Source organism: Strix aluco, chromosome 15 (genome assembly GCF_031877795.1).
Source record: "Strix aluco isolate bStrAlu1 chromosome 15, bStrAlu1.hap1, whole genome shotgun sequence".
Classification (NCBI taxonomy): domain Eukaryota; kingdom Metazoa; phylum Chordata; class Aves; order Strigiformes; family Strigidae; genus Strix; species Strix aluco.
In genome coordinates, this window is record NC_133945.1 from 10,370,955 (window position 1) to 10,385,693 (window position 14,739).

The 14,739-nt window shown below is 43.2% G+C and overlaps 1 protein-coding gene across 4 annotated transcripts in view; it reads left to right on the forward strand.

Annotated features, from left to right (window-relative positions):
* MAD1L1 (mitotic arrest deficient 1 like 1) overlaps positions 1-14,739 on the forward strand; it is a 379,581-nt gene that overhangs the window by 236,431 nt on the left and 128,411 nt on the right. The gene's annotated exons all lie outside the window — the stretch shown is intronic.

Below are 14,739 nucleotides of genomic sequence, written 5' to 3' on the forward strand. Positions count from 1 at the left end.
AAAAATACAGTTTTAAGAGAAATCTCTACCCAGTGACTTGTGGTTGCTCCACAGCCTCTTTTTAATAAGATATCAAATATTGATTTAAAGATACTAAGCAATAGACAATGTATTGGTTTCCCTGGTTAGCCATGCCTATTAAAAATATATATTATTTCCAGTTCACTGACTTCACTGTGAGCTATTGGGTTCTTGCTCTGCTTTTGTTTGCTAGATTAAAGAACCATCTAGTGTCAGATTTCCACCAAAGACACTGATCAAATTGCTTCAGCCTTCTCCATAGTAAATGGAATAGTTTGATTTCCATTCATTTCTCATTGTAAGACATGTTTTTCAGACCATGAATCATTCATGGAAATCTTCTCACAACTTTCCTTAATTTTCAACAACCCTCTTACGCATGCACACCTCACCTGGATGCATTATCACTGCAGTGGTCTCATCAGTGCTGCATTCAGAGACAATATTGTTTCTCTAGTCCTACTCATAGGTACGTAAAGATTCTTGCTGTTCCATTTTTTTTCTCCCCACAGCATTAAATTGGAGGTAACCCTTAGTTATTAACCATGGCCAAAAGCCCTCCTCGCAGACATTGTCTTCCAGAAAGTGCCTGCTGTGTTGTCTGCCTGAGCCTATACTCTGCGCTTCGGGATGTCTCATGATGCATTTGAATTCATGTGGAATGATTGTGCCCAGCACAATCAGATTTCTAAGCTATCTTTGTGGGCTTTGTTGTTTGCTGCAATTCTGTCTTTGTGTTATCTGCATATTTTAGTAAGGATTTATTATTTTCTTATGTATCTTAGAGAACGTATGCTGCATACGATTGGCCAAAGAAGCAGTTCTTATGGGAAATAACGGGGAAATGTCACTATTAGTTCATCAGCTTTTGGGCCATTTAAAAACTGCCATAGTATGATTTTGCATTATGCTAGTTTTAAAAGAAAATGCGATTTTGATACTGAGGCAAATATTTTACAGAATTCCTATTCTGTTATGTCAACACAGTTATCTTAATTAACTAGACTTGAAATCTTTTCAAGTCTATTTGACAAGACCTGTTTTCCATGAAATTGTGTTACTTGCTTTTTCTGATCTTTTCTTCTAATGGAGTTATGTATCAGTCCTGTCTTGTGAGTTAAGGAGATTCAGTTTGCTGCATTCTGGAAGCTTCATGAAAAGTGAACAAGGCAGCAGATAACTTGATCTGTATGAAGCTAGCTGGTTAATCTCATTTTTCAGTCCTCACAGTCTATTCACCAGCCAGTGCTGTCTCATTCCGACTGCAGTAAATGCAAAACGTGCAGATCAATACTGCCAATAGATGATTAGTAATCTGCAAACTTCACTAAGTGAATTCATCCGATTCAAGGTTTTAAGTTGGAGAAGAAAGTAGAGAAGGAGTGATTGAGTGGGCTGAAATAACGGAAACAGATATTTCCTCTCAAGTGAAATGTAAGCATTGTTGAACTCTGTTAAGCAAGACGACGGCAGAGATTTGTACTCCTTTCGGAGTGATTACACAAAATAATATTTTTTTCTGAAATCACTAACATCAAATGTGCTTTTCCCTTATCACATCTCTTGATCTTTTTTTTTTTTTTTTGCTGTTGACCTGCTGGAGGATAAAAATGTATAAATTTATGCAAGTAAGATTTTTATCCTTATTCTTGAGGCCCCTTTCTGCTGGTTCAGGCAGATAATTTCTGAGGTGCTCGTCTACTATTCAGTATCACTTTCAGGCAGAAACTCCGTGGTTTCTGTCAGTACATCCCAGATGCATCAAAGACTATTTGGGGGCTCTGCCTGTGAAAACAACTTGGAATAAACGCCTTTAGCTCCGTCAGAGAACCTGTGTACTGCCGAAGATTGCAGCTGAAATAGCAGTAATTTTAAGGGATTAAAACTGCATTAAAAACAAAACAGTAACCGAAATATGAAAAATGACCAGGTCAGAAGTCTAACGAAGGAAAAATGCATTCCTCCATAGCAAATGTGATCTGACCCCTTAAAGTCAGTGTGATTGTGTGCTTAAAGATGCTGGCTGAAAATGGGTAGTTAGTGAAAGACGGAAAGGTTGTCTTTCAGCTTTGCTCAAATAAAGTCAAAAAGATGCCTTCTCAACTGCACCTAGTCTGTGTTTCTGAGAGATGCATATGTTATTAAAACTTAATAAGAAAGAAGTAACTACTGTAGTGCAAAAGCATGTTGTGATAGCTGTTGTGTAAGGCTGAACTGTCCTCTTCTCGGTGGTTTGTTATACGAAGGCTGGAGAACTGGTTTCCCACTGAGAAACACTACTAAACTAGAATTTCTCCTCATTCAGTTTTCTTTCATAAAAATGTTGTGATTCATGTTGACAACGAGGAAAGTGATGATAAAAATCAAAGCCTGAATTTTATACAGCAGGAAGTACTGTTTTGAATGAGGTTTTGTAGGGTCTTAACAGTTTATAGGTTGACCTGACAGTCATAATTCTGGGAAAACTTGGCAGTAAAATTTTAAATCATTACCCCTTCACATCTCTGTGCAAAATGTTCTTGTTGCTGTCCAGTCCATTAGCATGGTAAAGGAAAACTGATGAAATAAAGTCAAACGGGAGACAGGACAGTTGTATTTCGGACCATTAAGTCGTGCACTGATGTCCAGACAGTTTTGTGTCTACCACATATTTTTCAAGATAGATTCAAATTGGTTTTGGCTCAACTTTGTAGCAGTCTAAGCTTGAATAAAGAAGATGTGCCGTTGGAGGTGAATTGATATAAGGCAGGTTTAGCATGTTGACAGAGTAATTTTGTTAATGGGCTGGTGATCCCAGTGTGACGTTCCTAAGCATTTTCCCATATCTTTGGTTCCAATTGCATTTAAGAAGAAATGGGTGATTAGTAGTTGAAGCTTTGCAGGCAACCAAGAATTATTTTCCCCAGTGGAAGCCAAGAAAATGTATTTAAGCAGATGGTTGTGCTGATCTAAGTTCCCCATGTGGACAGCCTCACACAGCACATGGGGTATGAAATGTGGGGGAATGTAGCTTATGTCACCTACAGAGGTGCAGCATAAATCGAAAAACCTGCCCTTGTGCCAGAAATGTTCTTGTTTTTGTCACAGGAGTAGAAGGGTTTAAACTGAAACTTTTCTCTGTAGACAAGGCTCAGGTGGATCCCTTGTGCTGCCCGCATGGTGTGGATGGCTGCTCCTCCTCTCCCCTCAGCTCCGTCTTACCCTGCTGTGTTACAGCTTGAAATTCCCTTTCTCAGGCCAAGAACTTAGTCCTATACGGAGACTTTCTGGGTCTCATCAGTACAATGGGTAAAGCAAAACCAAGTTACCAGCTCTTACTTTCTCCGGCCATATGTAACTAGTGAGGGGTATTGATTCAGTTTTGATGTGATGTAGTTCATAAATATGCATGAGGATTTAGGGTTATTTAACTGTGCTTTTAAATTCTCCTTGCATTGCTGACTCTTCTAGTCAAGGGTTTCTTTGTATGCACAGCAAGCTGCTCCGTGACAGCCCTGTTCTCACTGCCTGGGACCTCTCTAGAGTTTGTTAATCCCAAGTCTGTAGAAACTTCTAATGTTCAAGGAATAAAAGGACACAAAGCAACGCCCTTCTGCATGGGGACCAAGGGAGCAGCGTCCAGCTTCCTGAGGAGCTGGGTAAGGAAACCTGGGACCAAAAGGCAATCATCACCAGGTAGGGAGGAGAAGGGAGATGGAGGAGACCTTTTCCATGCTCCTGGAGAAGGGGAAAGGAGCTCTTTTCATCAGGGATCCTACAACTTGCTTAAATAAAGAAAGTAAGCCGATCAAATAGTGAAAAGGGGGGAAAATCAAACATTTGCCTGTTTGCCCTGAGGAGCTGGAAGCAGATGTACCCTCTGAATCGATATTTGGATGTTTTAGGTACTCAGGTCTCTTACTTGAGAAAGAGTGGAGCAAACAGAGTTCTGCATATTCAACATACCTAAGTGAAACGGCAGTGACTGTTTCTGGTGAATAATGTAGGTAGCTGCACGGATAATTAAGAAAGGTATGTACATGTATATACATTTTTCTGAGATGTTGGAAGCTCCCTATTTGCTCTCTCACTTCTCCCTCTATCAAATTATCCATTACTAGGAAAATTTCCTCCTGGTACCTGGTTGGACATTGAGGTGGTATTGGGGAAGATGAGCTCTCCCTAGGGGCAGGCTGTGGCAAGACAAACACCTTCATTGCTGAGAAATGACTGTGACAAAAAGAATAAAACTTGGCAATTCTTCTGTAGCTCTTCTTCCCCTCGGTGTGTTGCAGGGACATGTTTTGTTTTCCTCATTTTTCTCTTCTGCTTGGCCAAAGCAGAAGGAGTGTGGGAGGCGATAACCTCTCGCAGTAAGAGGCTGCAGTGGAGCTTGTTTAACCTGGAGCACGTTTGCTGTGGAACCCACTCAGACACTGTGCGACTGCTTGAGGAGACTGTCAGAAATGAGTCCTCCAACCCATTTGCGTCTGTCACAGTTTCTATATGATGTGAAAGGGAGCTTGACTTGCTCTTTAAGTGGAACTGCTTCCAGCTCGAGGCAGGGAATCTGTTGATGACGGCGGGTTAGCTCTGTGGTGCGGGCAAGACCGAGGGTGCATGTTCATCCACTGAAAGGCAGTGGAGCTATTCAGGGTTTGCTTTGTACCCTGCCAGGTCAGAGTTATACATGCAAGGACATATAATAGTACTTTCATAAGCATTAAATTACAGGATCAAAACGTCCTGGTGTACTTGAAGTTTCAGCATTGCTGTTAACGCTGTCGTGGTTGACCTCAGCAACCAGCCTGTGCAATGTGTTTGCTGTACAAATACACAACATGATTGACAGCTCTTCTTGTCACTTACTTTTCAGGCTTGTATATGCTCAGCTGAACTTTGAGGCGTCCCGCCATCAGATCATGAAGGCAGTGGCTTTTACATAATTTTTAATTATTCATCTTTCCTTTTATGTAAGATACTATCTAAAAAAAAAATACCTGTAGAGGTTTTGCTTTTTGCTAATGAGATACATTCACTGGAAAATCTTATTACATTGCAGTTTTACTTTTCTTTATAAAGTCTTGAAAGAGGAACCTCTGTTGTGACACTTCACTCTGACTCTTCCCTTCCTGTTTGAATACCGAGGGTCCCAGGCTAGCACAGCCGATTTTTGCTGCTTCTCTCCTCTGGGATCTCCCCTTTGAAATCCCAGCTGAATTCATTCCAAAGTAGAGCTTTACCAGGGAAGGCAGAATTACGGAGGCATTGAAGTGAGATTTATAGAGCATTGTTGGGAGAGAAAGCTTTGAGTGGTTGAATATCTGGATTTGGAGTAAATACTACAAAAAAACCGCACTTCAATTATCTTCTGTCTTTCTGGTCTATTTGTACAGTATCTGTATGTGCATGTTGCATGCAGCATAAGAAAACAGAGCAGCAAAGAAGTAGGTTGGGTTTTTTTTAAACTATGTGTACTTCTCTTTAAAAGCCAGGTTTGGTCTGACACTTCTCAACAGTATTCTTAGCCAAAGTTACTTTATTTGTATGGGAAAGTTGATAAAATGTTTTTTGAAATTCAGATCTATGAGAGCCAGCATTTCTTACAATGAAGTTAAGTCTTATCTCTGAAAAAGAATTTTTATAACTCAAGCTATAAGCTCTTTGGGGCTGTTTTCAGAACCTATGTGCTTTTTATTTTCAGTGTCTTTATCAGAGGTTTTTGAACCATCACAGGTCTCCTCTGCACGCTACTAGAGTGTAAATAATAACAACTTTTTATGGACTTTGTTCTCTGGAAAGACAGAGATCCTTGACTTGAAAAAACTAGTGTAGAAACCCTGGAATTCAAATCTCTAGGTGGTAACAAACCGTCCTAGAGCAGACTGTGATTTTCTTCCATTTCAGTAAAAGGCGGAGCAGCAATTTAAACAGACACTGAACGTTTGCATTTTTTTTTGTCTAGATTATCCCAACTCCATGCCACTCCATGTCTTGCTGTCCTGACTCTTAACCTTCTTGTCACGTTTGTTTGCATCCCAGACCTCATCTGAATGCCTCACTCAATGCAAATTATAGTCTTGCATTCTCCAGGGGATAATGCATTTGGAAGTGGCTGTAGAGAAAAGATCTCCTTTTTAAAACTGTACTTGAAGGGCTTCAGCACCACTGGTGAGACATTTTATTTTATTACTTGTATTGCAGCAGTGCCCAAAATGTGTTACATGTTGTACCAAAAGATATGGTCTGGTGTTAGGGCAGTGTGATTAGGGTGATTAGAGCTTTTTTGTCTGTGATACATCCTAATGCCAACCGCCTCTCTGTCTCATTGCTAATTTGCTGTAGACGCTGCGGTGAAAGAGGGCCATAGGGAGGAATATCAATGAGTATGTGTAGTGTGGCAGATCAGCTCAGGAAGGAAAAGAAAAAGCCCCGTAGAAGTCTTTGTGGGAGGAGCACACAGGTGTTGGAGGTGGCATTACTGATGGAGTGGGGAAGGTGATGTGGGATTACTCATGTCATTGCATGTGAGGATAAGGATCTGGAATCTGTTATGCTGGTGGGAACTATACAGGAGTTACTGGGAATGGAGAGACATAACTCAGACTAACACAGATTATCTTCACCTTTGCTGTTCTGGAAATGACTATCATGGGTGTTCAAGAGGCTGTAGAAGAAGGGTTGCCTGAATCAAGGTGTACAGACAAGAGGTCACATCACTGGGGCAAGGAGGAAAGATCTTCCTGTTTTGGGGAAGAAGTAGCAGGAGTTGGACTAAGAACTGGCTAAGGGAAGGATGAAAAGGTTGCCCAAGTGAATTTCTGCTGCCAGGTTTCAGGGTTGTGCGTGCTGCAGATGTACACACAAAGATGATGGAGAGAGAAATGTGGGAAAGAAGGTAGGAACCAGCATGAGACCTGATGGGAACAAGCGAGCCTTTACCCAACATGCAGCACCTTCTTTTTTTTTTTTTCCCCCAACTGTTTCTGATTTCGAGTGTGCACATACTGGCAAAGCTATGAGGAGCAGGTGGTGGTTGTTGCTTGTTTGTTAGCTTGCTTTGTCTCATCTTTACAATCCATTTTTGTTAATACAGTCCCTGTTCCAAGGGCTTTAAAGATCCCTTGGTGTAGTCATCTTCTGTGACAGAGGGAGCCAGGGCTGGTGAGCGTGCCGTGCTTTATGCACTGGGTACAGAGGGAATTCTTTGGGTTGTGGTTTACTTTGGGTTTTACTCTAATCACTTCAACAAGCCTGAGCAAAGAAACAAAAAGAACAAAACCAAGAAACAGAATTTCCATTAAAATAGCATTTCCTGAGGTAGGATTAAGCTTTCTGAGACTGCCTTGTACTGGTGCAGAAATGCCTCCTGTATCCTTTTGTAGGAGAGAGTTGAGTAACCAAATAATTATTTTTTTTTTAAAGCTGTTAAAGTAAAAATAAAATAAAGGTAGACCAGGAGAAGTTACTCACCTGTATAGCCTGGCTGACCAGTTAATAAGCTACTGCAACGAGAGCTACAGTTGTTGGGGACCTTGCATGTACCTTTCAGGTGATAAATTCCAATTCTGCCTTCCCACTGCTTTTTGTTCTCCATCTTTGAGTAAAATTTCCAATGGGTATTGATGCAGGACTAACAGCAGAGAATTCTTGACGTAAATGCTATACCATTAACTGTAAGCTGAAGATAAATACATTCAAAGATGACTTCTAATGATTTGTGACTTCTCTGCTTTCATAATTCAGTAAAAGCAGCAGGGTATTTATTAGCTGTGTGCAAAGCCCGTGTGTGTGTGTGGCTGTGTTTACTCATAAATACCACATGTTTTCAGAAAAGCAAAACAGTAATTCCAGAAACCTGAAGCCTTGGGAAAGGCGTGCATTTCTGTCGCAGCCTGAACTGTGTGGAGGATCCATGGTCAGGAGGAGGCACTGAATCCCAAGAATAAGCCTGCAGGTCTCCAAAAGCAGTATCAGCCCTTCTAGCAGTGCAAGCTTCAGAAACTTGGATTTTGCGAGAATTCAGTAGCTGGAGCCTGACACAGCAAGAGACCAGCCAGAAGCCTTGGGTAACATTTTGTCACAAAACAAAGACAGGAGACAGTCACAGGTGGGACAGAGTAAGCAGCAACCCATGGTAGATCTGGACACTGGAGTTTAATTTAGAACCAATGACATCAGACATTTTACCCCACTTTGTTTTTTCACAGGGCTCACTCCCCCACCTTGGCGCTGCCTTCTCTCGGGCTCGGCATCCCTTCCGCACAGGGAAATCACTGCTGGTGTGGGAAGGTTGGACAGAAAGTCCTGTCTGCTCGCGGTCACCAGTCACAGGTGTTACTGGCCAGGGTCCCTGGGCATTCCCTGGCCTTCATGCATCTTTCTGATCTCCAGGGTCTTCCTCCACTTTCAAATCTTTCCTCCAACCAGGATCGTCACCTTCTTCTTTGCAGGCCCTCTTCTTTCTGGGACCACTTCTCTTTTTGGGAACCCCCATCTTTTCAGCACCACCTTTCTGAAAGCCCAAACCCCTGCTTTTCCCCATCTGAATAGTCTAAATCATTGATCAGCTTCTGATCAGCTTCCTAAGAAGTGATTCTGTCTCATGTCTCTCTATCTTTGAAGGATTCAGGATGCACCACTTTTGTTTTAGTCCAGGCCTTACCAAAATTTACAACCAGGCTGTGCTTGCAGTGGGCAAGTAGCATCTTCTGCTGGAGAGTTCAGAAGTTCAATTTCGGACATTCACCATGTGCATATACCCAATTATCTGCCATGTGTTAGTGTTCGCAATTTAACCTACTTTTTAACTGCAAGAGGTAACAAATGGAAGCAAGAGCATTCCCTGCCCTGTTGGATGCTTTTCAAACACTCCCCTTCTACCACCCCTCCAGCTGATGCTTTACGTTTTGTATCTGTATTTAAAACTTTTCCATCTGTCTCGTACAGATAGGTGCAGTCTTTAATTTGGATGTTCTTCCAAGATAACTACTGACCCATTATTTCTTTAAAGCTGATACAATCTACTAAGCTTCTTAGATTGTTTCTATTTATGTTCCCTGGTACTGAATAATGTGTCCCAGTCTGGAAATCTTGGAGATTTTTCTCTGAAGAAGTCAGCATGGAAACAAAATCCTTAGCTAAGAAGGCAGCAGTGTGTATTGCTTGTGTTTGGGTGGCACTGTGTGTGAGAGTCACACAAAGAAGAAATGGTCCTTTCCTTGAAGAGCTTCCAATCGTCAGCCTTTTCTCAGCAGGGGCAAGCACAAGCTGTTGCATTGCAAGCGAGTAGCGATTAAACTCAGCTGTCCATATGCTCCACCAGAATTTATTGTGCTGCTCAGAAATCACAATCTTTTAAGGTTGATAGACATCAAGGCTATGAAAAAATAAGACACTTAAGTGCATGTCAGCCTCATCTATGGGTTTTGACAACTTTGCTTTCAAATGCATTAAGCAGGAGGAGCCTATGAGGATGTGAAGTCAGTTGAAAATCCTTGACAGTGCTTGCTGACATTGTATCCTGACAGTCATTGCCTCCTTGGGACATATGAACTTCTTTAATTTCATTAGTGATGTTAGATAAACGTATTCACAATAGTTGAGACTATTCCCTTTGCTACCAGTTCTACCTTCTGATTAGAAATATCTGCAGTAGATGAATAGATCTTAAATGGAGTTGTTAAGCACTGAATCTTTCATCAAATGTAAAGTACTCCACATGGTTTTAAGTATTTTATTCTTACCTGTGGGCCTGTGAAAGTGAGTTGAGTAGAGAGAAAAGCTTTTATAGCTCCTGGAGAAAGACATCCCTGAATTGGGACTGTGCCATTTTCAAACAACCAGGAGGAGAGATGCCAGAATAAGTTCAGCCCTTTTCAAGGTGCTGTCACTAGCAGCTTTCATTGTTCTTCTAAACAACTCCTCTTCTAAAGGAAAAGTTTCTGGTTTTCAGAGATTAAAGCAATCCTGTCTTCATTCATTGCTTCATCACTTGACTGATTCTTCCCTAATGGGGAGATTACTTAGGAAGTGTTTGAGCTATAATTTCAACATGTAGATCAACATACTGACTGTTTGCCAATAATATAGTTTAAAAAAATGACACATAGCATCAGCACAATTATCTCCTCAGTGTGGATTTTTTCAAGCTGGAAGATAGAAGTGGGAAGGAAGGCAGCAGCATCTGACTTGAGCTTCTACCTCTGTTCTAGATAGCAAATTAACCTTGTTGCAAATTCTCTTTTCCATAGGCTTTTGTCAGAAAGTTTATTGATAGCCAGAGTCTTACTAAATAGTTCTGCCATGTCCCAGTGTGTGCTTAGAGCATATTGCATTAAGACAGTATTTGTGTGTTGCATCTGCAGTGGCTGTCTCACATGATGACTGTGCGATCACAACAGAAGTGGTGAAATGGTTCTTCTCAGTGGTCTGTGAGAGTTTCCCTGTGCATACCCTGGGGCATGTGGCCGGAAGGCTGAGGGTAATGCATCAAAACAGCATTATTTCACAAATTGTAGAACGTATTAACATGTGGAGTCAACAAATCATCTCTGTAAAATGTCCTGTGCCCTTCTGAGAGCACAAAAATGGTTTTGCTGCCTTAAGAACCAAATCAGCTAGTTAGCATCTTGCTTTCCAGGAATGAATAATTCACTGTACTACTAAGTGTCAACCAGACTTCGTTGCAATCAATCAAGGTATTTATTGCATCTTCCTAAATTGAAGCTCTGTGTACATTTTTCTGACAAATCTGAATTACTGGCTCAATGTTATTCCTTGCAAGAAGAATCAATGAACACAGCAGTTCTCTCTAGTTCAAGTTATTTACTCTTCAGCATCTCTACAATTTCCAGTTTTTCAAGTATTGGGAAAAATAGGGGTAAAGAAGGGGTGCTGCTGAGAAATTAGCAGTAATGTATCATCTTCACTCTTTGAGACAATGGCCTTGATGTACTGATGAGCAGAATGGTCTACCAAGTTAACTACTGAATGAACCAGGGACAGGGTGGCTTTCCAACAAAGGGGCTGTCTATAGTTCATATATTGATTGCATCCCCCAAATGTCTCATATTTCTATATAAAGGCACCATGAGCTGAAGTGGATTTGGTTGATTCTCACATTCAGGCCAACTTTCCAAACCTGAGGCACACTTTTCATGCTTCTTGGAGAAAACAGGGATACATTACCATTTGTTATAAGATGCTTTTAACTCTGTTAAGCAATACCTCCTTGCATGTGTTGGTTCAGCACAGAAGCAGTGTCTGGAGCTGCTCCTGGGCAGTTGTTCTGGGAGTCCCAGCTCCTGTTCAAAGAGTGTGGCTGTCTCTTCTGGACCACACCTTTCCAATGCCACTCTTTGGTCTTCCTCATCAGTGGCCCTAGATTAGAAATGATTTTCTAAATGGGCAAAACTCATTTAGGTCGTCTCTCCCAGCACCCAGAACACCATTTTCCAGGCTTCTGTTGCAGAGTTGAAAGGACAAAATTCTGATCAGTAAGACTAATTTATTGTGGGGGGAAGAACAGTTGACAGAGAAAAACAACAATTTACATTTTCCAGAGCTAAAGGGATTCCAGGAGGAGGTTGTTTGCTTTCTTCAGGCCCTGGTTTCTTACCAGCATTAGGGTTTCATTTCCTTCAAACGCTATTGAGATTTTAATGCTGCTTTGCTGTCTGTTATATTTAGCAGTTTCCAGCCACGACTTTTCCTAGAGCCAACCAAAGTCACTCCCAACCTTCAGAAATTTGAAAAAACACTCCAAACGAATGAAGTTGTGATACCATTTTGGCTGTCTGGTATTACATGCACACGCATCTGATCCCCTTCATCAGAAACTGGCTCTGGTCTGCACCATTTCCATGGAAAGGTTTCTGCATTTATTTCAAAGTCCATAGGATGTCAGTAAATTTTCCAGAAACTTAAGTAACGCTCTGCTTGGTGCAGCTGTGTAAGGTGGCAGTACAGTCCGGTGGTGAGGAGGGTCTTCTCTGAAGATGTGTTTTCATTTCTGCCATGGTGCTGCTAAGGAGTCTCAAATTGGAGACTGTGTCCCCTCACATACCGCATCTTCAGGCTTTGCTGTCTGGTTTTTGGGCTTGAGGTGGTAGTTTCTTGTGGGGTTTGTACAGGACCTAGCACACTGGGATCCCTGTCTCATTTGGTTTCTTTTAGGCATTACTATAATATGAACCAGCAGCACTCATATTTTAGCTGTAGGGAGAAATGTACTGGTTTGATGTGTGCTGTGTAGAATAAAGAGAAAGCTACTGCCCCTAGCCCAAAAATGTGAGTAGCATAGCAAATACGTTAGTGATCTCCCAGAAATGTTAAATGAGCTGGATTCTGCCACAGCCTTCATATCACAGTGGGTTTTTAAGAGATTTACCTGTCTCAGTGTAGCTTCAGAGTGACATGCTCAGGAATGCTGGTGAGTCCTGAAAATAAGACTAAGTCCTAGAGCTGAGTTTTAGAGCATGATTTTTCAAGGGGGCATGTTATAAAAGGAGAGGATAAATGGGTTGAAACAGCTATAAGAGCCAAAGCACTGCAACTTCATGGCAGAGCTTTATAGAAAGGCCAGAGAGATGCTTTAAAAGAGTAAATAACCTGCAAAATAAACTGACTAGCGCAGCATGGGTTAAAGCGGTCTCGGCAGGAAGGGAGCAGCAGTCTCCAGGTTTTTAAGGCTTTCCTCCACACTGAGATCCTTCTGCTGTCTCGTGCCTTTGCGTGAGCGTCTGCAGTGACAGTGCAGTACGAAAGCGCAGGCGATCTCTGCGCTGGGCGCTGGAGCCAGCATGGTGGTGGCAGCCGGGGCGAGGAGGCGTGATCTCTGCCTGACCTTGGCACTGCAGCTGGCGAGGGAGACAGGGCCAGAGCCGCCCTTCACGGCTTGTCAGAAATACTGCGGTACCGCGCTGCGCAGGGAGAAGCGGGCTCCGCAGCTCTGATTTTAAGAGCATCCTTTTGCCAGCCAGCGTAAACCCCATTGCAAACTTGGAGGTTGAATCCTTTCCCTTGAAAGGCAAACATGAGAGTGAGGAGTGCCCTGACCTGTCTGGAAGAACCCTGAAATGCAAATAGCATGAAAAGTTAGATAGCTGGGTGCAGAAACGGGTTTGTAAATGCCAGTGAGTTGCTGGGGAGAATATATCTAATACGCTGGTTTAGAGCTGTCTTCGTGCTCCCTATGTTCAACATCTCCAAGATGCTGCATGTGGGCCCAGTCCTTCAGTTCTCTCCTAAATTTTTCTTGGCCAAGGCTGCCAGTGGGATTATTTCTTCTCTTGGTTCTAATGGCCTGTCTGTCAGGTCCAGGCTGTTTGTCTCGAGCTCCCCATGGAAATGAGGTCACGAAGCCCCATTGCTGTGGAGCTGCCCTCCCAGATGTTCCCATAGGTCTCCTGAACACTGCAAGGCTGGGGTGGTATGAGAACATGCGTCACCTTCCCAGTACATGGCCGAGGACTGGAAGACCATGTGCTCTGACTGTGGGGAATGCAAGCAGCTAGGAAGGGTACCCAAGGTTTCCATGTCTGAGTTTTCCCAGTTCTCTGGAGTGAGCTCCTTGGGCCAGGGCAGCCCTTTGGGGGGTTCCCGTGACCTCCTGTGTTAGGGGGTTCCTCCCACCCTCTCTTGGCCTGGGACATACAGATATGATCTCCCTTTGTTTTTAACTTTGACTTACACTGTGAAATAGTGACTATCTCTTCTACCCAGAGGGACAGATATGGTTAAACTGGTTTCTCATGAGGAGCACTATATTGGTTGCTCAGACTACAGGTACAAGAAGCAACCATACCCACTTTATTTTTTGGTCTGGGAAACACAGCAGTGAGAGCATCTGTTGGTTTCCAGGTACACTGATACTTCCCATGCCAGTCACACTGGAATTCAAGGTTTCCAGTTGTGCAGTTTTTAAGGATATTTTTGGTGGTAGATGAGAGAAGGCATTACCCTTGTATTCACCAGCGCATGGACCCCATGCTCTTGACCAAAAGCACTTTTGGACTTCACGTCTTCTCCCAGCTCTAAATTGCGGTTCCCCTTTGCCTGCCTAACTGCCGGCATCCCGCCAGCCTCAGCCTTGGCTGCTTCTTCTCCATGGTGGGGCCCATCTGCCTGGCATGGCCCTGGGAGCCAGCTGGCAGAGGGGGAGCCAGCCCTGGGGACCGCAGGGGAGCTGTGAGCACCACAGCCCCTGCGCGTTGCTGGCTGCGCCGCTGGACCAGACCCCGACACTGCTCACGGGCACCTGCCTCTCTGCGGGTGAGCACACCTCTTCCAGCTGCCTTCTGCTCGGCTAATGTCTGAAACGTGAGGTTTTAAAGGAGAATTTCGGTGTGGTTCCCGCAAGAGGGCACTGGAACAGCTGTGAGATGTAGCAATCACACATGAACATAAAAAGTGCCCAGCTGGCCCTTACCTGTGGTCCATCCAGCCCGAAAGAGCATCTCTGACTGCAGTGGTGGAAGATGCTCGTCTGGGAGAGCCCACAAACTTGACCACGCTCCCCAGCACTCTCCCAGCAGCCAGAGATGCTGGAGGATGCGTCCCTGCCCTCCCCGACCAGGTACAGTTACGGAGCTGTTGTTCATGAATTCGTCAAACCTATTTTTGAACCAGTGCTGTGTCTGCTGCCAGGCTCTGGGGTGGTGAGTTTCAGCAGTTCACTCCCTGCCGTGGGCAGAGGTGCTTTTTACAGTATATGGATGGAGTATTTTCAATAAAAGA